General features: G+C 46.3%; 1 protein-coding gene across 5 annotated transcripts in view; it reads right to left on the reverse strand.

Moving 5' to 3' along the window:
• LOC139247491 (E3 ubiquitin-protein ligase MARCHF1-like) overlaps positions 1–23,990 on the reverse strand; it is an 801,353-nt gene that overhangs the window by 757,357 nt on the left and 20,006 nt on the right. For 3 of the 5 annotated variants that reach the window (XM_070871643.1, XM_070871642.1, XM_070871641.1), the window contains exon 1: positions 3,072–3,154. The exons of 1 other annotated variant lie outside the window; for it this stretch is intronic. The gene's annotated coding sequence lies outside the window, so the exon portion shown is untranslated. Of the gene's footprint in view, positions 1–1,946; positions 2,065–3,071; positions 3,155–23,990 lie in introns of those variants that run through there. One more of the 5 variants, XM_070871645.1, reaches the window with a different exon arrangement.

Consider the following 23,990-nt stretch of genomic DNA (forward strand, 5'->3'; position numbering starts at 1 on the left):
TTTGCAGCACGACAACTGCAGGAAAAATGCAGGGAGCAGCGCCAGCCCTTATACATGGCCTTTTTCGACCTTACAAAGGTCTTTGACACTGTCGACTGTGAGGGCTTCTGGAGGATGCTCCTCCATTTTGGGTGCCCCCAAAAGTTTGTCAATGTCCTTCGCCTGCTCCACAACAACATGCAGGCTGTGATCCTTACCAGTGGATCCGTTACAGACCCATTCCACGTCCGAACCGGGTCAAACAAGGCTGCGTCATCACTCCAACCCTCTTTTCAATCTTTCTCGCTGCCATGTTCCACCTCACTGTCAACAAGCTCCCCGTCGGAGTGGAAGTAAACTACAGAGCCAGTGGAAAGCTGTTTAACCTACGCCGCCTCCAGGCCAGGTCCAGGATCACCCCAACCTCTGTCGTTGAACTGCAGTACGTGGACGACGCCTGCGTCTGCGCACATTCGGTGACTGAACTCCAGGATATAGTCAATGTATTCACCGAGGCATATGAAAGCATGAGCCTTACGCTTAATATCCGTAAGACAAAGGTCCTACACCAACCTGTCTTCGCCGCACAGCACTGCCCCCAACTCATCAAGATTCACGGCGTGGCTCTCGACAATGTGGACCACTTCCCATACCTCAGAAGCCTCTTGTCAACAAAGGCAGACATTGATTCAGAGATTCAACATCACCTCCAGTGCAGCCTTCGGCCGCCTGAGGAAAAGAGTGTTCGAAGACCAAGCCCTCAAACCTACCACCAAGCTCATAGTCTACAGGGCTGTAGTAATTCCCGCCCTCCCATATGGGTCAGAGACATGGACGACTTACAGAAGACATATCAAGTCGCTGGAGATATATCACCAACGATGTCTCCGCAAGATCCTGCAAATCCCCTGGGAGGACAGACGCACCAACATCAGTGTCCTCGCCCAGGCTAATATCCCCAGCATCGAAGCACTCACCATGCTAGATCAGCTTCTTTGGGCAGGCCACATGGTTTGCCAGATGCGAGACTCCCTAAACAACTGCTATATGCGGGGCTCCTTCATGGCAAACGAGCCAAAGGTGGGCAGCGGAAACGGTACAAGGACACCCTCAAAGCCTCCCTGGTGAAGTGCGACATCACCACTGACGCCTGGGAGATCCTGGCCGAAGACCGCCCTAGGTGGAGAAAGTGCATCCGGGAGGGCGTTGAGCTCTTCGAATCTCAACGCTGCGAGTGTGAAGAGATCAGGCGCAGTTAGCAGAAGGAGCGTGCAGCAAATCAGTCCCATCCCCCCCCTTCCCCCGACGAATGTCTGTCCCACCTGTGACAGAGTCTGTGGCTCTTGTGTTGGACTGTTCAGTCACCAAAGAACTCACTTTAGGAGTGGAAGCAAGTCTTTCTTGATTTCGAGGAACTGCCTATGATAATAGGTCAAGATTCCATTGGCCTTCCTGATCACTTGCTTTACCTGCATACTAACTTTTTGTGTTTCATGCAGCAGGACCCCCAGGTCCCACTGTACTGCAGCACTTTGCAATTTTTCTCCATTTAAATAATAACTTGCTCTTTGATTTTTTTCTGCCAAAGTGCATAACCTCATACTTTCCAACATTATACTCCATCTGCCAAATTTCTGCCCACTCACTTAGCCTTTTGCAGGTTTGTTGTGTCCTCCTCACACAGTGCTTTTCCTCCAATCTTTGTATTGTTTACACATTGCTTTTCCTCCCATCTTTGTATCGTCCTCTACCCAGAAGGCCCTCCAGAAAGAAATACGCAGGACCACATTGCCAAGGCAGTCACTGTCAGCAGTTTCGCCCGCAGGATATGGCTTTAGTGTGCAAAGAAGGTCCACGACCTCAGACGAGTGATCAAGGTCAGTGAATGCATCTTCAAAAGCCATCTCCTACCAACTGCACCACTAGCCTCACACACAGCTCAATGTACCACCGCCCGCACCACTCACCTTCCAACAATCTCTACCAAACACGAGGCACACATCACATTCCGAGCTTCACCTTACTCTCTTGGAGGAGGTGGTGCTGGCCATTCTTCGCAGGTACATGGCTGAGCCCTTGGTGGGGCTGAAAGAATAGAAGATGCTAGTATCCTCATATATTACCCTCCTTCTCACATCCCACTTCCCCCTCATCCCACAATATCTTCTGACTTACAAGTTACGTGGTTTAAGCATGCACGCCTTGCCCACCTACACTCACCACAACACTACCCTTGTGCCTTCCTCATTGCAGACATTCAATCAATCCAGCCTGCCCATCCAGTGGTTGAACAAGAAGAGGTAGAGGAGAGTGAAGAAGAAGAAAAAACACTGTCACTCTGTTTCACACTCCCAGCCACCTGCTCCTCCAGATTGACCAACAAGGCCATTTGCAATGTCCCCCACTGAAAGTTCGAACCCTTCCATTAGCCATGCTGCAGCCACTGGGGTAGCACTGCATAGGAGCATTAGGATAGGAAAAGGCACACACAGTCACTAAGGGAATGCGCAAGGGTGATTAGTTGATTTTTTATGTAATTATTGAAAGGACAGGCATAATAATACACTTATATTTTCGATCACAAAGACTTGCTTCAAAGCACACTACCTGCAAAAAATATTGCAGAGAAGAATATTTTCCCAATATTTATAGAAAGAAAGTTATACCATTGCTGAGTTACCCAATATATTTCTTGTGCAAGGATTTGGAGTGCCAAACCTTTGTCAAACAGAAATATAACACTGCAGCTGCTATTGAAGGTGACAACAATACTCACCTTGATGTCTTCTATGCCAATAGCACTTTTCAGGGCCTCTCAGAGATCCATCAGGATGTCTGAGTGCAGTTCCCAAATTACTGCAGCAGTTCCTTCCCCTGAGCCCCTCAGCATCATGAGGACATCAAATATAGAGTTTTCTTTCATAGCCCTTGAAGTCATCAATCATAAATCACTTGACCCTCATTGCTACAATAGAAAAGGACTCAAAAGGTACATGGTATGTTACTGCAGAAGCGTATGAGAATTTTACAGCCTTTGAATTCTGTCACACTATGGCTAGATTTTCCCCAATAAGTTTTGTCGGTGCACTGACCTCAAGCGCGTTGACTTTGCGCGCTGGAAACACGCTGGCAAAAACCGGCCCTATCCTGGCCGCTGCGTGCAGTCCCTGGAGTCCTGGCATGGCGTCGATGTTGAAGTGGGGGGCGGAGCCAAATAGCCCGCCGAAAACACATCCAGCACGTTCGCGCATGTGCAGTGATGCCGGCTCCGACGTGCGTGCATGCACAATAGACATTAAACGCAACTCCAGCAGCTTCTCGGCTGGCTCTCCCCCCCCCCCCCCCCCAGCGATTAAACGCACAGTGGCTCCAGCAGGCTGCATCTTCACTCCCCTATCCCAGGCCGAATGGCCTCACGCACAGGCCGGCCCGCTGCCTTTCCTGGGCAGACTTTAAAGATAAGGTAGGATTTACTTTTTTTAATTGTATTTTATTGGTTTGAGCTGTTCCTTAATATTTGCTGCTTGTATGTTGAGGTCCTCTCCAGTTCCCTTCCCTCCTCTATTCCTGCCCTAATCTCTGCTGAATGTGCGCTGCTTTTTCTTAACTGCCTGCAAGGTTTTTCAGAGCTGGCCACATACGCTGACCTAAGTGGATCTGGAGTACTATTTTGCTGGCCAAAGTGGCATAAATGGCCAAAACTGATGTAAGTGGCTGGGAACGCCCCCTTTTGAAAAAAAAACTACCTCAAAAAAATTGTACCTAACTGACAACTGGCAACAAATTTTTTGGGGAAAATAGCATTTTCTAATTTACGGCAGAAAAAACAACTTACTCCAAAAAAATTGATGCATGTCATGGCCAAAATTGGACCTTATGAAACCTGTTTGTTTGAAGAGTCAAGAAATCTCACTTGAATTCATCAGTTTTGATTTGATGGAATGAACATATCAATTAAGCTGTTCAGAACTACATTATCCTTTTGTAATACTTTGTTGGTATTCCTGTTGCAGTCTGGTCAGATTGTGCTGACTTGGAAACTTGAACAATATCCCCAACAGTCTGTTTTTATGGTTTATGATTGCCACTGAGAAAGTCTGCTGTAAACTGTGCCTTGTTCAGCAATCCTTCTTTGCAGTGTATTTAATACAACGCTTGGGCCGGATTTTCGGTTTTCTGCTTTTTTCGGCGAAAACAGTAGCGATATCTGAAACTTACCATTTTCGCTGCGCTACCATTTTTAGGCCACACTTTCGGGTTTTAGCATCGGTAAGGGAGGCGTTGCATGAGGATTTGCGGAGCAAAAATGCAAGTTTCGCCAAATTTAGTCCCGGGCCGGGAGCGCTGCGAGAGAGGCCTTGGGAGGGCGGTGGGGAGGGAATTGAAAAAACATTCCAAAAACATTCACAGAACCCTTAGCTGAAAAAGAATTAAAAAATAAAAACTTTAACTTACTTTTTTGCAGGTTTTCACACTTGCTGCTGCTGACAGATCTGCACCAATAGGTTTGACCTGTCGGTATTCTGGGCGTGGCGTACGGAGTGAATGACGAAAGTAGGACGCAAATGCAATCCACGGCGTAGCACGTCAGCGCACCTCTCCCCGGCGGTACGTCCCATCGCCGCCGCAAACAACGAGCCAAGGATCCCGCCCGGGCTTTGCGAACGGGTTTTCACCGCGGAGAGTCAAATTGCAGCGAAAACCCGGATGCAAACTTCACGAAAATCCGGACCTTGACTTTATGTTGCTATTTACTGGGTATTAGTAGATCAGCAGGTCGAACACAATTGACTGCTGCTGTAGTTCACTGCTGCTAATATCACCCGGTTACAATATAAAAGAACACTGGCACAGGTTCAATTCAAACAGACTTGAATCTTTGTTGCAACTACCAGCATCATTGCACAATAACTAGAGTCAGGAAGGTAAACATTGAAATTGCCTTCTGTTGACAGAAATATTCCAACAAAACCTAAAAATGTATTTTAATGTTTCATAATAGATAGCTCACAGGAATTCTGATGTATGTGGTTCATAATCACATACTACAATCCATCAAATGGATTTAAGAAAATTACTAATAATTTCTAAGGAATTATAATTAAACCCAAACCATGTTATACCTCCCCCATACTGTTACATTCACTTCAGAGATTTCAGAATGGAAGTTGTTCTCAGTGGCATTTCTTACTGTTGGCTAGTATGTTTCTACGAAGTGCCTCTATGAACTATTTTAACACGTTCATTAATGTGATTAATTTAAGTGGGTCAGCATATACAACAACAACAACTTGTATTTATATAGTGCCTTTAATGTAGGGGAACATCCCAAGGCACTTCACACAAGTATTACGCGATAAAACAATTTGACACCGAGCCGCATAAGTAGAGATTAGTGCAGGTGGCCAAAAGCTTGGTGAAAGAGGTAGGTTTTAAGGAGCATCTTGAAGGAGGAAAGAGAGGTAGAGGCAGAGAGGTTTAGACAGGGAATTCCAGAGCTTGGGGCCCAAGCAACAGAAGGCACGGCCACCGATGATTGAGCAATTATAATCAGGGATGCTCAAGTGGGGAGAATTAGAGGAGCGCAGACATCTCGGGGGGGGGGGGGGGGGTTGTGGGGTTGGAGGAGATTACAGAGATAGGGAGGGGCAGGGCCATGGAGGGATTTGAAAGTAAGGATGTGAATTTTGAAATCGAGGCGTTGCTTAACCGGAAGCCAATGTAGGTCAGCGAGCACAGGGGTGAATGGGATTTGGTGCATGTTAGGACATGGGCAGCCGAATTTTGGATCACCTCTTGTTTATGTAGGGTAGAATGTGGGAGGCCAGCAGGAGTGCATTGGAATAGACAAGTCTAGAGGTAACAAAGGCATGGATGAGGGTTTCAGCAGCAGATGAACTGAGGCGAGGGTGGAGCCAGGCGATGTTACGGAAGTGGAAATAGGCGGTCTTAGTTATGTTGTGGATATGTGGTCGAAAGCTCATTTCAGAGTCAAATGTGACACCAAGCTTGCGAACAGCCTGGTTCAGCCTCAGACAGAAGATGGGGAGAGGGATGGAGTCAGTGGCTAAGAAATCGAGCTTGTGGCGGGGACTGAAAACAATGGCTTTGGTCTTCCCAATATTCAATTGGAGAAAATGTCTATTCATCCAGAACTGGATGTCGGACAAGCAGTCTTGACAATTTAGAGACTGTGGAGGGGTCGAGAGAAGTGGTATTGAGGTAGAGCTGGGTATCATCAACGTACATGTGGAAACTGACGCTGTGTTTTCAGATGATGTCGCCAAGGAGCAACATGTAGATAAGAAATAGGAGGGGACCAAAGATAGATACTTGGCGGACACCAGAGGTAACAATGCGGGGGCAGGAAGAGAAGCCGTCACAGGTGATTCTCTGGCTACGGTTAGATAGGTAAGAATGGAATCAGGCAAGTGCAGTCCCACCCAGCTTGGCGATGGTGGAGAGGCATTGGAGAAGGCCGTGGACAAGTAAAGAAGATGAGGAGGGATGGTTTGCCTTTGTCACAGTCACAAAGGATGTCATTTTTTGTCTTTGATGAGAGCCGTTTCAGTACTGTGGCAAACGTGGAAACCGGATTGGAGTGATTCAAACATGGAATTGTGGGAAAGATGGGCACAGATTTTGGAGGCGACAACGTGTTCAAGGACTTTGAAGAGGAAAGGGAGGTTGGAAATGGGGCAGTAGTTTGCAAGGACGGAGGGATCGAGGGTTTTTTTTTGAGGAGAGGGGTGTTGATGGCAGATTTGAGGGAGAGGGGACAGTACCTGATGAGAGAGAACCATTAACAATGTCAGCTATCATGGGAGCCAGAAAATGAAGTTTGGTGGTCAGCAGTTTGGTGGGACTAGGGTCAAGAGAGCAGGAAGTGGGTGTCACCCTGTCAATCATGGACAGGATGAGCTCAGAAAGGTCATGAGGGGAGATGGAGAGAAGCTGTACCGGAGGAACAGCCAGGGTGAGAGAAAGTAATTGTTTTAACAGGGACTAGGGAGCAGATCGGAAGCTGCAGAAATGTCATGGTGAATGAAGGGCCAAAGGCTGGACAGCTGGGAGTTCGTAAGTGCAGTTGTAAGAGAGTGGGGAGAGAGTTTTTTCCAGGGGCGTTTGCAGAAGGAGGTAGGGTTGGTGGGGGTGGGGGGTGGGGGGGGGAGGCGGCGGTCAGGTTGAAGGGGAATGTGGGTGGAGAGCGATACGAGGAAGTGGTCAGAGATGGCCTTATCTGCGATTGACACAATGGGAGTCGCGAGGCCACGAGAGAAGACAAGGTCAAGGGGATGGCTGTAAATATGGGTTGGTGAGTTTACATGGAGGGAGAGATTAAGGGAGTATAGCAGGCTAGTGAACTCAGAGGAGAGAGATCATGATGAATTGAGATGGAGGTTGAAATCACCGAGGATGAGAAGTTGTTCGGTGCAGGGGCAGAGGGAGGAAAGCAGTGAAGAAATATCGGTAATAACATTTTTATGGTACTTGGGTGGACGGTAGCGAACGAGAATTTTAAATGAGAGGTGAGAAATAGCAAAAAAACTCATTTCCATCAATTCACGAATGCATGTTACAAATAACACCAAGATTAATGTCAGCCTGTTAACCTCTCCCCCAACCCACCAACCATTGATTCCAAATGTCATGGCCTTTTACAGAATTCTTTGAGGAACCATACAATACTCCCCCTAATTTTTTGGGGTGTGCGGACCATTCAAATTTCTGTGCCTGCATGATTTTTCCATTTAAATGCCGTTGACCTAGTTGCGCGGGACCTCCAAAATGAAGGAAGACACAAATAACCTTCCGATTGTACTAGGGGACAGTAGGTTTAGTGAGAAGTAGGAACTGAAGGATATCCTTATTAGGTGGGAAACTGTGTTAGGGAAACTGATGGGGTTGAAGGCCGATAAATTCCTGGGGCCTGATAGTCTGCATCCCAGAGTACTTAAGGAAGTGGCCCTAGAAATAGTGGATGCATTGGTGATCATTTTCCAATGGACTGGATCAGTTCCTATGGACTGGAGGGTAGCTAATGTAACACCACTTTTTAAAAAAGGAGGGAGAGAGAAAACGGGTAATTATAGACTGGTTAGCCTGACATCAGTAGTGGGGAAAATGTTGGAATCAATTATTAAGGATGAAATAGCAGCACATTTGGAAAGCAGGGACAGGATCAGACCAAGTCAGCATGGATTTATGAAATGGAAATCATGCTTGATGAATTTTCTGGAATTTTTTGAGGATGTAACTAGCAGAGTGGACAAGGGAGAACTAGTGGATGTGGTGTATTTAGCCTTTCAAAAGGCTTTTGACAAGGTCCCACACAAGAGATTGGTGTGCAAAATCAAAGCACATGGTATTGGGGGTAATGTACTGACATGGATAGAGAACTGGTTGGCAGACAGGAAGCAGAGAGTTGGGATAAACGGGTCCTTTTCAGAATGGCAGGCAGTGACTAGTGGAGTGCCGCAGGGCTCAGTGCTGGGACCCCAGCTCTTTACAATATACATTAATGATTTAGATGAAGGAATTGAGCGTAATATCTCCAAGTTTGCAGATGGCACTAAACTGGGTGGCGGTGTGAGCTGTGAGGAGGACGCTAAGAGGCTGCAGGGTGACTTGGACAGGTTAGGTGAATGGGCAAATGCATGGCAGATGCAATATAATGTGGATAAATGTGAGGTTATCCATTTTGGGGGCAAAAACACGAAGGCAGAATGTTATCTGGATGGCGGCAGATTAGGAAACATAGAAACATAGAAAATAGGTGCAGGAGCAGGCCATTCAGCCCTTCTAGCCTGCACCGCCATTCAATGAGTTCATGGCTGAACATGAAACTTCAGTACCCCCTTCCTGCTTTCTCGCCATAACCCTTGATCCCCCGAGTAGTAAGGACTTCATCTAACTCCCTTTTGAATATATTTAGTGAATTGGCCTCAACTACTTTCTGTGGTAGAGAATTCCACAGGTTCACCACTCTCTGGGTGAAGAAGTTTCTCCTCATCTCGGTCCTAAATGGCTTACCCCTTATCCTCAGACTGTGACCCCTGGTTATGGACTTCCCCAACATTGGGAACATTCTTTCTGCATCTAACCTGTCTAAACCCGTCAGAATTTTAAACGTTTCTATGAGGTCCCCTCTCATTCTTCTGAACTCCAGTGAATACAAGCCCAATTGATCCAATCTTTCTTGATAGGTCAGTCCCGCCATCCCGGGAATCAGTCTGGTGAACCTTCGCTGCACTCCCTCAATAGCAAGAATGTCCTTCCTCAAGTTAGGAGACCAAAACTGTACACAATACTCCAGGTGTGGCCTCACCAAGGCCCTGTACAACTGTAGCAACACCTCCCTGCCCCTGTATTCAAATCCCCTCGCTATGAAGGCCAACATGCCATTTGCTTTCTTAACCGCCTGCTGTACCTGCATGCCAACCTTCAATGACTGATGTACCATGACACCCAGGTCTCGTTGCACCTTCCCTTTTCCTAATCTGTCACCATTCAAAAGGGGGAGGTGCTACGAGACCTGGATGTCATAGTTCATCAGTCACTGAAAGTTGGCATGCAGGTACAGCAGGCGGTGAAGAAGGCAAATGGTATGTTGGCCTTCATAGCTAGGGGATTTGAATATAGGAGCAGGGAGGTCTTACTGCAGTTGTACAGGGCGTTAGTGAGGCCTCACCTGGAATATTGTGTTCAGTTTTGGTCTCCTAATCTTAGGAAGGATGTTCTTGCTATTGAGGGAGTGCAGACTGATTCCAGGGATGGCTGGACTGTCATATGAGGAGAGTGGATCAACTGGGCCTTTATTCACTGGAGTTCAGAAGGATGAGAGGGGACCTCATAGAAACGTCTAAGATTCTGACGGGACTGGACAGGTTAGATGCGGGAAGAATGTTCCTGATGTTGGGGAAGTCCAGAACCAGGGGACATAGTCTTAGGATAAGGGATAGGCCATTAAGGACTGAGATGAGGAGAAACTTCTTCACTCAGAGAGTTGTTAACCTATGGAATTCCCTGCCGCAGAGAGTTGTTGATGCCAGTTCATTGGATATATTCAAGAGGGAGTTAGATATGTCCCTTACAGCTAAAGGGATCAAGGGGTATGGAGAGAAAGCAGGAAAGGGGTACTGAGGGAATGATCAGCCATGATCATATTGAATGGTGGTGCAGGCTTGAAGGGCCGAATTGCCTATTTTCTATGTTTCTATGTTTCTAAATGCGCAGCTTAACGGGAACATTGATCCTGTGTGATTTTTTAACAGCCTTCTCAACTTGTCCTGCCACCTTCAAAGATTTGTGTCCATACACTCCCAAGTCTCTCTGCTCCTGCGCCCCCATTAAAATTGTACCATTTAGTTCATATGCCCTCCCCTCATTCTTCCAACCAAAATGCATTACCTCACACTTCTCCGCATTAAATTTCATTGGCCATGTGTCTGGTCAGTTCACCAATCTGTCTACGTCCTCCTGAAGTATGTTACTATCCTCCTCATGGTTTACTACATTTCCAAGTTTTGTATCATCTGCAAACTTTGAAATATATCCAAGTCCAGGTCATTAATATATATCAGCAGAATAGGTAGTTTATCTGCTAAAGAATGAATAGTCCAGAGAGTTGGACAGCATAAAAAGAAAATGTTGGAAATGCACAGCTGGACAGTTAGCACCTGTAGAAGGAAAAAACGGATTAACTTTTGATTAACTGGATGATTCTTCAAAACATCAAGCCTACATACAAAATGTTTGTCTGTCTTTTCGCCTTAGCAGACAAAATTTGATACGAGCCACATAAAGAGATCATAGAACAGGTGACCAAAAGCTTGTGCAAAGAGGTAGGTTTTAAGGAGTAACTTAAAGGTGGAAAGAGAGGCTGAGAGGTTTAGGCAGGAATTTCCAGAGCTTAGGGCCTAGGAATGTAGGCGGTGTGAAGAGAATTGGGGATGAGCAAGAGGCTAGAATTGGAGGAACGCGGAGATCGCGAAGGATGTAGGGCTGGAGGAGATTACAGAGTTAGGGAGGGGTGAAACCATGGATAGATTTGAATACAAGGATGAGAATTTTAAAATCGAAACCTTCCTAGACCGGGAGCCAATGTTGGTCAGTGAGCACAGGGGTGATCGGTGAACAGAACTTGATGCGAATTAGGATATGGGCAGCAGAGTTTTGGATGAGCTCAAGTTTACAGAGGGTGAAAGATGGGAGGCTGGCCAGTAGAACATTGGAATAGTCAAGTCTAGAGGAGTTCATGGAGGGGACCCAATACAATGATTATAATCATGGTAAGTATTATAACACTTCATGTTTAGCATGCATGTAATAAAGTGATTATTTTTAAGTTTAATGTTGGTCCCCAAATGGAAATAGTTGAAAATTCTGCAAAGACATTTGCAACATCCAGTGCATCTTGAAGATGCAGCAAATTCCACTAGGATATTGGTGTTATTTCCAAGGCTCCAGGCACATTTGATGTCTCTATACTTCACACCCAAATGCTTTTTCTCAACATTACTTTTCTCCAAATCCCACATATAGAGCGAGGAATGGATTTTCAAATGAAGTTGTGGGAAATGGAAATGAAGATTGGAATGTCAAAAATTCATTTGGGGGCAGAAATTCAAAGGAGAACTTCACATGGACAAATCAGTAAAGAATAGAAATAAAATGCGCACTTACCTGAAGCTGCTGTGCCTGCTTGATGTCTCGATCCACAGGCCTCCTCTCCATGTGTCGGGACGTCCGCAGGAGTCACGTGTGCCTGGACACCCAATCACACGTAAATATTTTCTCATTCATTGTAATAGGAGTTATGAAACTCCTATTACAATGAATGAGAAAAATCCCCAAATTCACAAAAAATACATAAAACATTTAAAAAACACAATAAACTAATAGAAATTAAAAATGTTACACATGTTTTTTAAAGAAAAAAAATTGCCAATTGTCAAAAAAAGTTAGGGTTAGGGTTTAAAATAATATTATCTGAGTGGGCAGGGTTTTAACATAAATGTGTTTTTTAAATTTTTATTTTAATGATGTTTTTTCTATGTTTTTAAACTCTTACGCCTGTAAAAGTAGGCTATGCACCTGCTTTTTCAGGTGCAAGAGTTTTGAGGACATCTACCGTGCAAGATATTGGTAAATAGCCCAAACTTCCACGTACAATTGTCCTCGCACCCGATCTGGCTACGATCTGGAATGCTCCAGCTCCAACTTGACAGATCGGAAGAGCCAGTTTGCAGTGCATGCGCATTGCGCGCTGAAAACCGGCTTTTCCGATGTCTTCCCGGTTCCATAGACACTACATACGGGGCCCGGGACGTTGGAAATTCTGCCCCAATATTTCTGCGTCATGATATCCCCTATCTATTGTGAAAGTCACTCAGTGATGCTATTATATTATAATTCCCCTTGTTTCTCTCATTTCTGTCATTTCTCGTTAACCTGGTGATTTCCTCCCTTTAATGCCTAGCACAGTTGTCTCTTGACATGTGGCGGTAGCAACATTGGCAGTATATGGTGTTAGAATAGCTGCCATCTCTGATGATTGTGTAGCCAGAGACATTGCTAATAATATTGAGTCACTTGAAGTGGTATGCAATAAAGTGACTAAAGGGCTGCAGCTGGCATGTATTCTTGGTACTAAGGAGACAGGTACATGTCTATAACAAAGCAATCCATACATTACACAGAAATACCCATTTTATAGCTGGATAGGATTTCTGTGAACATATTTTTATGTCATCAGTTCTCATTGTTGTTCATAATTACCCAACCAACCGTATTCTTGCAGCAGAAAAACTGGCACAGCCCGTCCCAATGGAAATCCATAAATTGCTTTCACTCACATATATTATTCAACAACAACAACTTGTATTTATATAGTCCCTTTAATGTAGTAAAACATCCCAAGGTGCTTCAGAGTATTACAAGACAAAAAATAAATTTGACACCGAGCCAGATAAGAAGAAATTACGGCAGAGGACCAAAAGCTTGGTGAAAGAGGTAGATTTTAAGGAGTGTCTTGAAGGAGGAAACAGAGATAGAGAGGTGGAGAGGTTTAGGGAGGAAATTCCAGAGCTTGGGGCCTAGGCAGCTGAAAGCACGGCCAGTAATGGTTGAGTGATTATAACCGGGAGCTCAAGAGGGCAGAATTTGAGGAGTGCACATATCTTCGGGGGGGGGGGAGGGGCGGGGGGGGGGCAGGAGAGGAGGGTTGTGAGGCTGAAGGAGATTAGAGATAGGGAGCGGCAAGAAGATTTGTAAACAAGGATGAGAATTTTTAAATCAAGGCCGGAAGCTAGTTTCAGGGTCAAATATGACACCTAGGATGCAAACAAACTGGTTCAGCCTCAGATTGATGCTAGAGAAAGGAATGGAGTTGGTGGCTAGGGACTGGAGTTTGTGGTGTGGACCAAAAACAATGCCTGCGGTCTTCCCAATATTTAATTGGAGAAAATTTCTGCTCACTCTAGTACTGTAAGATTAGTTTTTGCCATCAAGATCCACGGCGCGGCCCTGGACAACGTGGACCACTTTCCATACCTCGGGAGCCTATTATTAGCAAGGGCAGACATCGATGATGAGATTCAACACCGCCTCCAGTGCGCCAGCGCAACCTTCAGCCGCCTGAGGAAGAGAGTGTTCGAAGAACAGGCCCTCAAATCTGGCACCAAGCTTATGGTCTACAGGGCTGTAGTGATACCCGCCCTCCTGTATGGCTCAGAGACATGGACCATATACAGTAGGCACCTCAAATCACTGGAGAAATACCACCAACGATGCCTCCGCAAGATCCTGAAAATCCCCTGGGAGGACAGATGCACCAGCGTCTGTGTTCTATATCAGGCCAGCATCCCCAGGATCGAAGCACTGCCCAAACACGACCAGCTCCATTGGGCGGGCCACATTGTTGGCATGCTGGACACAAGACTCCCAAAGCAAGCGCTCTACTCAGACATCCTACACGGCAAGTGAGCCCCAGGTGGGTAGAGGAAATGTTTAAAGGACACCCTCAAAGCCTCCTTGATAAAGTGCAACATCCCCACGACATTTGGGAGTTCCTGGCCAAAGACTGCCCTAAGTGGAGGAAGCGCGTCCGGGAGGGCGCTGAGCACCTCGAGTCTCGTCGCCGAGAGCATGCAGAAAACAAGCGCAGGCAGCGGAAGGAGTGTGCGGCAAACCAGATTCCCTACCCACCCTTTCCTTCAACGACTGTCTATCCCGCCTGTGACAGAGACTATAATTCCTGTATTAGACTGTTCAGTCACCTGAGAACTCATTTTTAGAGTTGAAGCAAGCCTTCCACTTTGGTAAGAAAAACATAAGGACAAAGTATTATTTAAATGGTGATGGCTTGGGAAGTGTCGATGTACCAAGGAACCTGGATGTCCTTGTACACTTGTCATTGAAAGCAAACATGCAGGTGCAGCAAGCAGTTAGGAAGGCAAATGTTGGCCTTCATTGCAACAGGATTTGAGTACAGGAGCAAAGGTGTCTTGCTACAGTCATAGAGGGCCTTGGTGAAACCGCACCTGGAGTATTGTGTGCAGTTTTGGTCTCCTTACCTAAGAAAGGATATATTTGCCATAGAGGGAGTGCAGCGAAGGTTCACCAGACTGATTCCTGGGATGGCAGGACTGTTGTATGAGGAGAGATTGGTCGACTGGGCCTGTATTCACTTGAGTTTCGAAGAATGAGAGGGGATCTCATTGAAGCGTATAAAATTCTGACTGGGTTGGATAGACTGGATGGGGGGAGAATGTTTCCCCTGGTTGGGAAGTCTAGAACAAGGGGTCACAGTCTTAAGATACGGGGTAGGAAATTTCGGACCGAGATGAGGAGAAATTTTTTCATTGAGGGTGGTGAACCTGTGGAATTCTCTACCACAGAAGGCTGTGGAAGCCAAGTCACTGAATATATTTAAGAGGGAGATAGATAGATTTCTAGAAATAAAAGGCAACAAGGGGTATGGGGAAAGCGAGAATATGGTGTTGAGATAGAGGATCAGCCATGATCATATTGAATGGTGGTGCAGACTTGACGGGCCAAATGGCCTACTACTGCTCTTATTTTGTATGTTTCTATGTTCCTCGATTTTGAGGGACTGTCTATGATGATGATGATATGAACCACTGCGGTTTTTGTGTGAAGGCACTCCCACAGTGCTGTTAGGGAGGAAAAGGTCACTGGTTTGGGAGGTGCTACCAAAGAAGCCGTGGCGAGTTACTGCAGTGCATCTTATAGATGGTACACACTGCAGCCACAGTGTGCCAGTGGTAGTAGAAGTGAATGTTGAAGGTGGTAGATGGGGTGTCGAGCTTCTTGATTGTTGTTGGAGCTGCACTCATCCAGGCCAGTGGAGAGTATTCCATCACACTCCTGACGTGTGCCTTGTGGATGGTGGAAATGCTTTGGGGAGTCAGGAGGTGAGACACTCGCCACAGAATACCCAACCTCTGGCCTGCTGTTGTAGTCACAGTATTTATGTTTCTGGTCAATGGTGACCCCCAGGATATTGATGGTGGGAGATTTAGCGATGGTAATGCCATTGAATGTCAAGGGGTGGTGGTTACACTCTTGCTTGTTGAAGATGGTCATTGCCTGGCATTTGTGTGGCGCGAATGTTACTTGCCACTTATCAGCCCAAACCTAAATGTTGTCCACGTCTTGCTGCATGCGGACATGGACTGCTTGATAATCTGAGGAGTTATGAATGGAACTGAACATTTGTGCTATCAAGATATATTCGAGCACATTAATCTCATTTTTATGAATTCAACAAGTTAGTTAGTGAAAAGTCCTGTGTATCTAGATTGCACCAGTGGTACATCAGTGAGTGTAAATATGTCCTACAGTTTGTTTAACGAGCTCATCTTTTGTTATTTCTTTTGATATAAAAAGTCTTAAGTTAATATAAATTGAATGGCAATTGATGCTGTTGAATTTGAAGGATGAGTCTGGAAAGCCAAGGGCATTGATGAAAACAAAAGTAAAACTGAAGAGCAGCTGTGGGATTAATAAAACATGACATGGGGTTTAGCAGCATTGATCTTATATTCCCTTAATTGTGCTACGAAATGTTGTTTTTCCTTGGGTTTCAAGGAAAGTGCGTGCATTGTGCCTTTTCAAGTACACACAGAAACGTTAATGCTGAACTGATTGTACTTCAGTGAGATAAAAGGAATCAGAATAAGCTTGTTACTCAACAGCAACGTCTTTGTTGGCTGTCAGCCTTGGCTCAGTGCTAGTACTCTTGTCTCTGAATTAGAAAAGCAAAGGCTCAAGTCCCACTGCAGCACTTGAGCATATAATCCAGGCTAACACTCCAGTGCAGCACTGAGGGAGTGCTGCATTGTCAGAGGTGTTGTCTCTCAGATAATAACAAAAACAACTTGCATTTATATAATGTCTTTAATGTGCTTTACAGGAGCGTTATCAAACAAAATTTGACACGGAGCCACTTAAGGAGATAGTAGGGCAGGCAGCTTGGTCAAGGTGATAGGTTTTAAGGAGAGTCTGAAAGAAAAAAATAGAGGTGGAGAGGTGGAGAGGTTTAGGGTGTGAATTCCAGAGCCATGGCAGCTGAAGGCACGGCCACCATTGGTGGAGCAATTAAAATCGAGGATGAGCAAGAGGCCAGAATTTGAAGAGCGCAGATATCTCGGAGGGTTGTAGGGCTGGAGGAAGTTAGAGATAGGGGGGGACATAGTCATGAAGGGATTTGAAAACAAGGATGAGAACTTTAAAATCGAGGCATTGCTTAACCAGGAGCCAACCTAAATCAGTACAAGGCTGATAGGTGACCGGGACTTGGTGCAAGTTAGGACATAGGTAGCACCCCAAACAACAATGGGGCGAATGACCAGTTAATCTGCTTTTTCTGGTGTTAGGTTTGATACGTCCTTACTATACAGTATAAATGCACATGAGGCCCATGCTTGAGAGGTCAGTCTGTGACCTGTCCTTTATTCCTTCGCACTCCAATGATGAAGGTGGGTGGAGCTTCCCCTTTTATACCTGAAGGTCCAGGTAGGAGTGTCTCCCACCTAGTGGTCATTGTTCTCACAGTGTACAACTTAGGTCAGATTATACATGGGTCACAATGCTGGTTGAATACATGACATCACCTCCCCCCCAAAGTCTTATTGGGATCACAGGTTGAGTCTCTCTGGTGGGTTACGCTCTCTTGTGAAGCGCCTGAGTTGGGGCTCCGGTTGTTGGGCGCTGGCCTGAGTGTCTGCTGTTTGCGGTGCCTCAAGCCTATCCAGACTGCCCACAGTGACTGGGCTCTCCTCCCTTTGGTTCCGGTGTTCGGTCACCTGTGGTGGAGTGAACTCTACATCGTGTTCTTCCTCTGCTTCTTCTATGGGGTTGCTGAACCTCCTTTTTATTTGATCCATGTGTTTGCGGCAGATTTGTCCATTGGTAAGTTTAACTACCAGAATCCTATTTCCCTCTTTGGCAATCACTGTGCCTGCGAGCCATTTTGGCCCTGCAGCGTAGTTGAGGACAAAAACAGGATCATTTACATCAATACATTGCGCCCTCGCATTCCTGTCATGGTAGTCATATTGTGGCTGGCGCCTGCTCTCGACAATTTCTTTCACGGTGGGGTGTATAAGGAATAACCTGGTTTTGAGCATTCTTTTCATTAGCAGCTCTGCGGGTGGAACCCCTGTGAGCGAGTGTGGTCGGGATCTATAGGCCAACAGGAGACGTGATACGTGGGTTTGTAGGGAACCCCCTTGGATTCTGAGCATCCCCTGTTTGATTATCTGCACTGCTCGTTTTGCCTGGCCGTTTGAGGCCAGCTTGAACGGTGCCGTTCTGACATGGTTAATTCCATTGCCTGCCATGAAGTCCTGGAATTCAGTGCTTGTGAAGCACGGGCCATTGTCACTGACCAAGACGTCCGGTAGACGGTGGGCGGCGAACATTGACCGTAGACTTTCTACCGTGCCAGAGGCTGTGCTTGAATTTAAAATGACACACTCGATCCATTTGGAGTAGGCGTCTACTGCAACCAAAAACATTTTTCCCATGAAAGGACCTGCGTAGTCCACATGGATGCGTGACCAAGGCTTGGCGGGCCATGGCCAGGGGCTAAGGGGCGCTTCCCTGGGCGCATTGCCCAGCTTGGCACACGTGTTGCACCTGTGAACACAAAGTTCCAGATCTGAGTCGATCCCTGGCCACCAAACGTGTGACCTGGCAATTGCTTTCATCATGACAATGCCCGGGTGCTCATTGTGGAGTTCTCTGATGAATCACTACCTTGGCCCCCATGAAAGTGCCGATGCCGGGTTGAAATAATGAGTCAAATTTGTCCAGGATCTGTGAGCATGATACTCGCTCCACAGAGGAAATTGCATTGACATCGCCCCATTTCCAGTTCATGACAGCAAGCCAACTCCTCCTCAGTAGTGCGGGACCGTTCCCTGGGACAATCCAGAGTGGCAACCTGTTCTCCAAATCTTTGTGGGTCACGACTACCGTGGCGCTGCCTAGCACCGGAATGATCTGCTTTGTGTAAGTTCGTAGCTGTGCATCAATCGCCGATAATTTTGATCTCCTGTCCTTGGACGCCCACAACTTTTTGAACTGTTTGATAGACATCAGGGACTGGCTGGCCCCTGTGTCTAGCTCCATTGATACTGGGATGCCATTGAGGAGCACTTTCATCATTATCGGTGGCGCCTGGTGTATGAACTGTATACGTGCTCCACATGAACTTGCTGAACTTCAGCTTCCAGTGATTTCCCCCAGCGTTCACTTCTGCAATTTCTGCAGGTATTTTGCTCATCTCTGCAAACTCTGGCTGAGTGTGTGCCTCCACGCCTCCAACATGAGCTGTTGTTTGAAACAAAAGGTCCCTTGCCAGTCGATCGTCCCTGACTGCCCCTGTGACTCTCTTTGAATGCGCCATTAACAGATGTTGATAGCTTCATTACTGGCCGCATTGTCCCTTGCAATTGCGTGTATCGCCGTTTAGCTTGCCATTGTCTCTGTCGAACTCACCCTCTGGGTTCGACTACAGGTTGGGGCATGCCCGATTGCCCTTGTCTGTCTGCTTTAACAATGTTGAATCTCTGTCCCAACCATTCCTTAACACAGTACCTCTCATCTGTTCTGCTAGTGGCCATGCTCGCGTGGTTTAAATCCCAGTTTCTCGTCGTCATTGATACGTCCTTACTATACAGTATAAATGCACATGAGGCCCATGCTTGAGAGAAGGTCAGTCTGTGACCTGTCCTTTATTCCTTAGCACTCAAGTGATGAAGGTGGGTGGACTTCCCCTTTTATACCTGAAGGTCCAGGTTAGGAGTGTCTCCCACCTAGTGGTCATTGTTCTCACAGTGCACAACTTAGGTCAGATTATACATGGGTCACAATGCTGGTTGAATACATGACAAGGTTGTCGGATAAATATTTGCCAGAACACCAGTAGAGCTACCCTATGTCTCTTCAATAGTGCTACAATAACTTTTACATCCACTTGAGAGGGCAGACAGGGCATCAGTTTAATGTCTTATGTTCGCAACTTTGGTGTCGTATTTAAACAAATCAGGATGCTGTGTGACTTGGAGGGGATCTTGGAAGTGAAGTTGTTCCCACGATATTGCTGCTTTTGTCCTTCTTGGTGGTGGAGATCACAGAGGATGGAGGTAGTATTGAAGTCGCCTTGGTGAGTTGCTGCAGTGCATCCTGTAAATAGTGTACACTGCGGCCACAGTAGGCCAATAAAGGAGAGAGTGTATAGTGAGTTCAATGGCATATTAGGTAGAGTCAACATTTATTAGAGTTTTTTGAGGAAGTAACAAGCAGGGTAGATAAATGGGAACCAGTAGATGTAGTATATTTGGAATTCCTAAAGGCATTCGATAATGTGCCTTATAAAAGGTTATTCCACAATATAAGGGCTCATGGGATTGGGGTACTATACTAGCATGGATAGACAATTTTTTAATGGACAAAAAACAGAGAGTAGGAATAAACTGGTCTTTTTCAGGATGGCAGGCTGTAACAAGTGGGGTGTCACAAGGAACAATGCTAGGGGGCTCAGCTATTTACAATCTATATTAATGTTGTCCTTTATTACAAGAGGGTTGGAGTACAAGAGTAAGGAAGTCTTGCTACAATTGTACAGGGCCTTGGTGAGACGATAACTGGGGGCCGAAATTCAGGGCCGCCAGAAAGCTGGCGGACCTACCTTTTTCTTGAAGTTTTTTCCACCGGGTTTGTTGAGGCGGCCTTTCCCTCGATTGTCAGCAATTAGTATTTTTTTTTACGTTGGACCGCAAGTCGGTCATAGTGAGGGCGGAAGTGCGGCAGTAAATGAGGCTGAGGGGCGGAAGTTGGGGCAGTGGCAGAGCGGTGGCGATGTCACAGCACGTGTGCGTCACCACGCTCTCTCCCCTCCGTTAAAGGAGAGAGAATCAGGCATTTTTTATCTTCGGCCACTGGGCCACCAGGGAGGGTTTCGGCTGGGCCAGCCCAAGAGAGGGTGCCAGGCTGCCTGTTGGTAGCCCAGCTGAACCCATGGGCACTATTTTGCCGACCGATTGGGAAGTCGGATGGCAAAAATAAAGACATGGTGGCCGCGGCAGTGGGCTCTCCCCTTAAAAGGCTGCCACGCTGCTGGGCCGCACAGTGAGGAGAAGGTACACCGACAGAGAAAGCTGTCGGGGGCACCGCACGGTGGTGGAATTATTTTTTCCATTAAATTTGGGGCGCAGTATTCTGCAGGTGAGACAAAGCAGCAGTGTGCGTTTTGATGACCGCCGCAACGGAGCGGAATTGGGGGCAGGCCAAAAAATCCCCGACCTAAATTTGGGTCAGGCGGCCATTGGACTGCAACATGGCAGCCACTCGATTCCGCCAAATGGCCGCCGCTAAACGGCAGAAACAGGCCTTATACAGATCCTGAATTTCGTCCCTCTAGAGTACTGTGCACAGTTTTGATCTTCTTATCTAAAGAAGGATATACTTGCTTTGGAGGCGATACAATGAAGGTTCATTAAATTGATTCCTGGGATGAGAGAGCTGTCCTATGATGAGAGATTGTGTAGAATGGGCATATACTCTGTGGAGTTTAGAAGAATGAGAGGTGATCTCATTGAAACATACAAGATTCTGAAGGGGATTGACAGGGTAGATGCTGAGAGGTTTTTTCCCCCTGGCTGGAATGTCTAGAAATAGGGAGCACAGTCACAGGATAAGGGGTAGGCCATTTAAGACCTAAATGAAGAGGAATTTCTTTACTCAGATGGTTGTGATTCTTTGGAATGTTCTGCCCGAGAGGACTATGGATAATGAGTCTTTGAATATATTCAAGGCAGAGATAGATAGATTTTTGGATTCTAGGGGAATCAAGGGATATGGAGATCGGGTGGGAAAGTGGAGTTGAGGTCGATGATCAGCCATGATCTTATAAAAAGGTGGAGCATTCGCGAGGGGCTGTATTGCCTACTCCTGCTCCTATTTCTTATGTTCTTACCTGTAGTGAGTATTCCATCACGGTCCTGACTTCAGCCTTGTAGCTGGGGGAGAGGCTTTAAGGGATCAAGGGGTGAGCCTCTTGTTGCAGAGTACCCAGCCTTTGTAGCTACTGTGTTGATATAACTGATCCAGTTAAGCTGCTGGTAAATGGGGAGTTCCACAATGTTGATGGTAGGGGATATGGTGATACTGGTGCCATTAAACGTCAGGGAGAGATAGCTGGGCCTTCTCTTGTCATAATAACCATGACCTGGTAGTTATGGGTACAAATGTTTATGTCTACATGCACTGGGTCCATTTATCTCATGCCCTTTAACCTCACGCCACCTGAAGACTACAGTTGATTGCACTTTCGCATCTGCAATACCACAGGAGATTGATTAATATTGACAAAAATATTTCATCATTAGGCCTAAGTTTCTTGGGGATTCCACCAACCTCCTGCTGTCACCCCCTAGAAAATAGAGGTGGCCCTGTTACATGGGGTCTCCACTGTTTCCAATAGTATGAGTCCAACACTTACTTGGATTCCTGCATGATAGAGCATGGGGTCCTCCAGTTCTGGGAGTTTCCTCAGCCTACAGGGATCCCAATGCAATCAGAGGCCAGTATGCTGAGGGATACTTCTATCCGAGCACAAGTGAAACCTTGACTGCTGAAGGAAGGGGTTCTTTTGTTTTAGGTAGGATGGTCCACTTATAATGAGACCCATTGGGGATTCATAGATTCTGGTGTGGGGGCTGGGGAGGTGGGCCTGGCACCCCAAGCACTTAGGTGGCAGATGGAGTATAATATGGTGAAGTGTGAAATTATCCATTTTGGTAGGAAGAATAGAAAAAACAGAATATATTTTTTTAAACGGTGAAAAACTAGTAAATGTTATTCAGAGGGATTTGGGGTTCTTTGTAGAGAAATCATAGAAAGTTAATGTTATGTATGTAAACCTGTAAATACCATGTCTAATGATTAGAGGGCTTATCCCCTGGAGTCCCAAGGGATCCCACAATCCCTTGGGAGAACCTGTATATAAGGAGGCCTCACAGGCTGTAGAGGCACTTTGAGATCTGTAATAAAGGACTACGGTCACACCTTACTTTGAGCTTGCAGTATCTAGTCTGACTCTTTATTCAAGACATAACAACTGGCTACGAGATACAAATGACGAACCCCACCGAAACAATGCAGAAAACCGTGGGCATCCTGGAGAAATTTTCGGACGGAGATGATTGGGAAACCATCGTGGAGCGATTCGACCAATACTTCGTGGCTAACGAGCTGGAAGGAGAAACGAATGCTGCCAAATAAAGGGCGATCCTCCTCACCGTTTGCGGGGCACCAACGTATGGCCTCATGAAAAATCTGCTCGCTCCAGCGTAACCCACAGACAAGTCGTACGATGAGTTGTGCACACTGGTCCGGGAGCATCTAAACCCGAAGGAAAGCGTTCTGATGACGAGGTATCGGTTCTACACGTACAAGAGGTCTAAAGGCCAGGAAGTGGCGAACTACGTCACTGAGCTAAGGAGCCTTGCAGGACATTGCAAATTTGAAGCACAATTGGAGCACATGCTCAGGGACTTCTTTGTACTTGGCATTGGCCATGAAGTAATACTTTGCAAACTTTTGACTGTAGAGACCCCAACCTTGAGTAAAGCCATAGCGATAGCCCAGGCATTTATCGCCACCAGTGACAGTACCAAATAAATTTCTCAGCACACGAGTGCTGCTACAAGTACTGTCAACAAAGTAACGTTGTTTTTGAATCGAAATTTACATGGCAGGACCTACACGCCTGCAGCTGAACGTCCACAGATAACTCAGAGTCCACCATCAAGGGTGGTGAATACAAGGCAATTAACACATTGTTGGCGCTGCGGGGGTGATCATCATTTCCATTCATGCTACTTCAAAGGATACGTTTGCAAGGGCTGTGGAACAATGGGACACCTCCAACGCATGTACAGGCGAGCTGCAAACCCTGCTAATCCTGCAAACCACCATGTTGCAGAGAAGGACAGATCCACGGTGGATCACGACGAACCAGAAGTCTCAGACCGAGGAGGCAGAGGTATATGGGGTGTGTCATGTATCCCACATTACTGTATATAACTGTATCTTACCATGCTATACAAGACTGTAACTGGATATTACCTGTAACAATAAGCATACCTTACCACAAGGGGTGCACTTGCAGGAGACACTCCATACCTGTCCCACTGAGGTATATAAAGGGAGGTCTCAGGCAAGTGCAGCACTGGAGAGCTGTGAATTAAAGGTGCAGGTCCTGAGTGACCTTGACTTCAGCATTTGTCTCGTGTAAGTCAGTACATTAGAGTCAGGACTTAACAGTGGCGACGAGTTACGGGATCACAGAATCCACAGAATGGCTACCAACAGCTCAGATGAGAAATACAATGCTGGAGACAATTGGGATGACTTTATAGAAAGGCTCCAGCAAAGCTTTGTGACCAAAGACTGGCTGGGCGATGATAAGGCCGCAT

Source organism: Pristiophorus japonicus, chromosome 2 (genome assembly GCF_044704955.1).
Source record: "Pristiophorus japonicus isolate sPriJap1 chromosome 2, sPriJap1.hap1, whole genome shotgun sequence".
Taxonomy (NCBI): Eukaryota; Metazoa; Chordata; class Chondrichthyes; family Pristiophoridae; genus Pristiophorus; species Pristiophorus japonicus.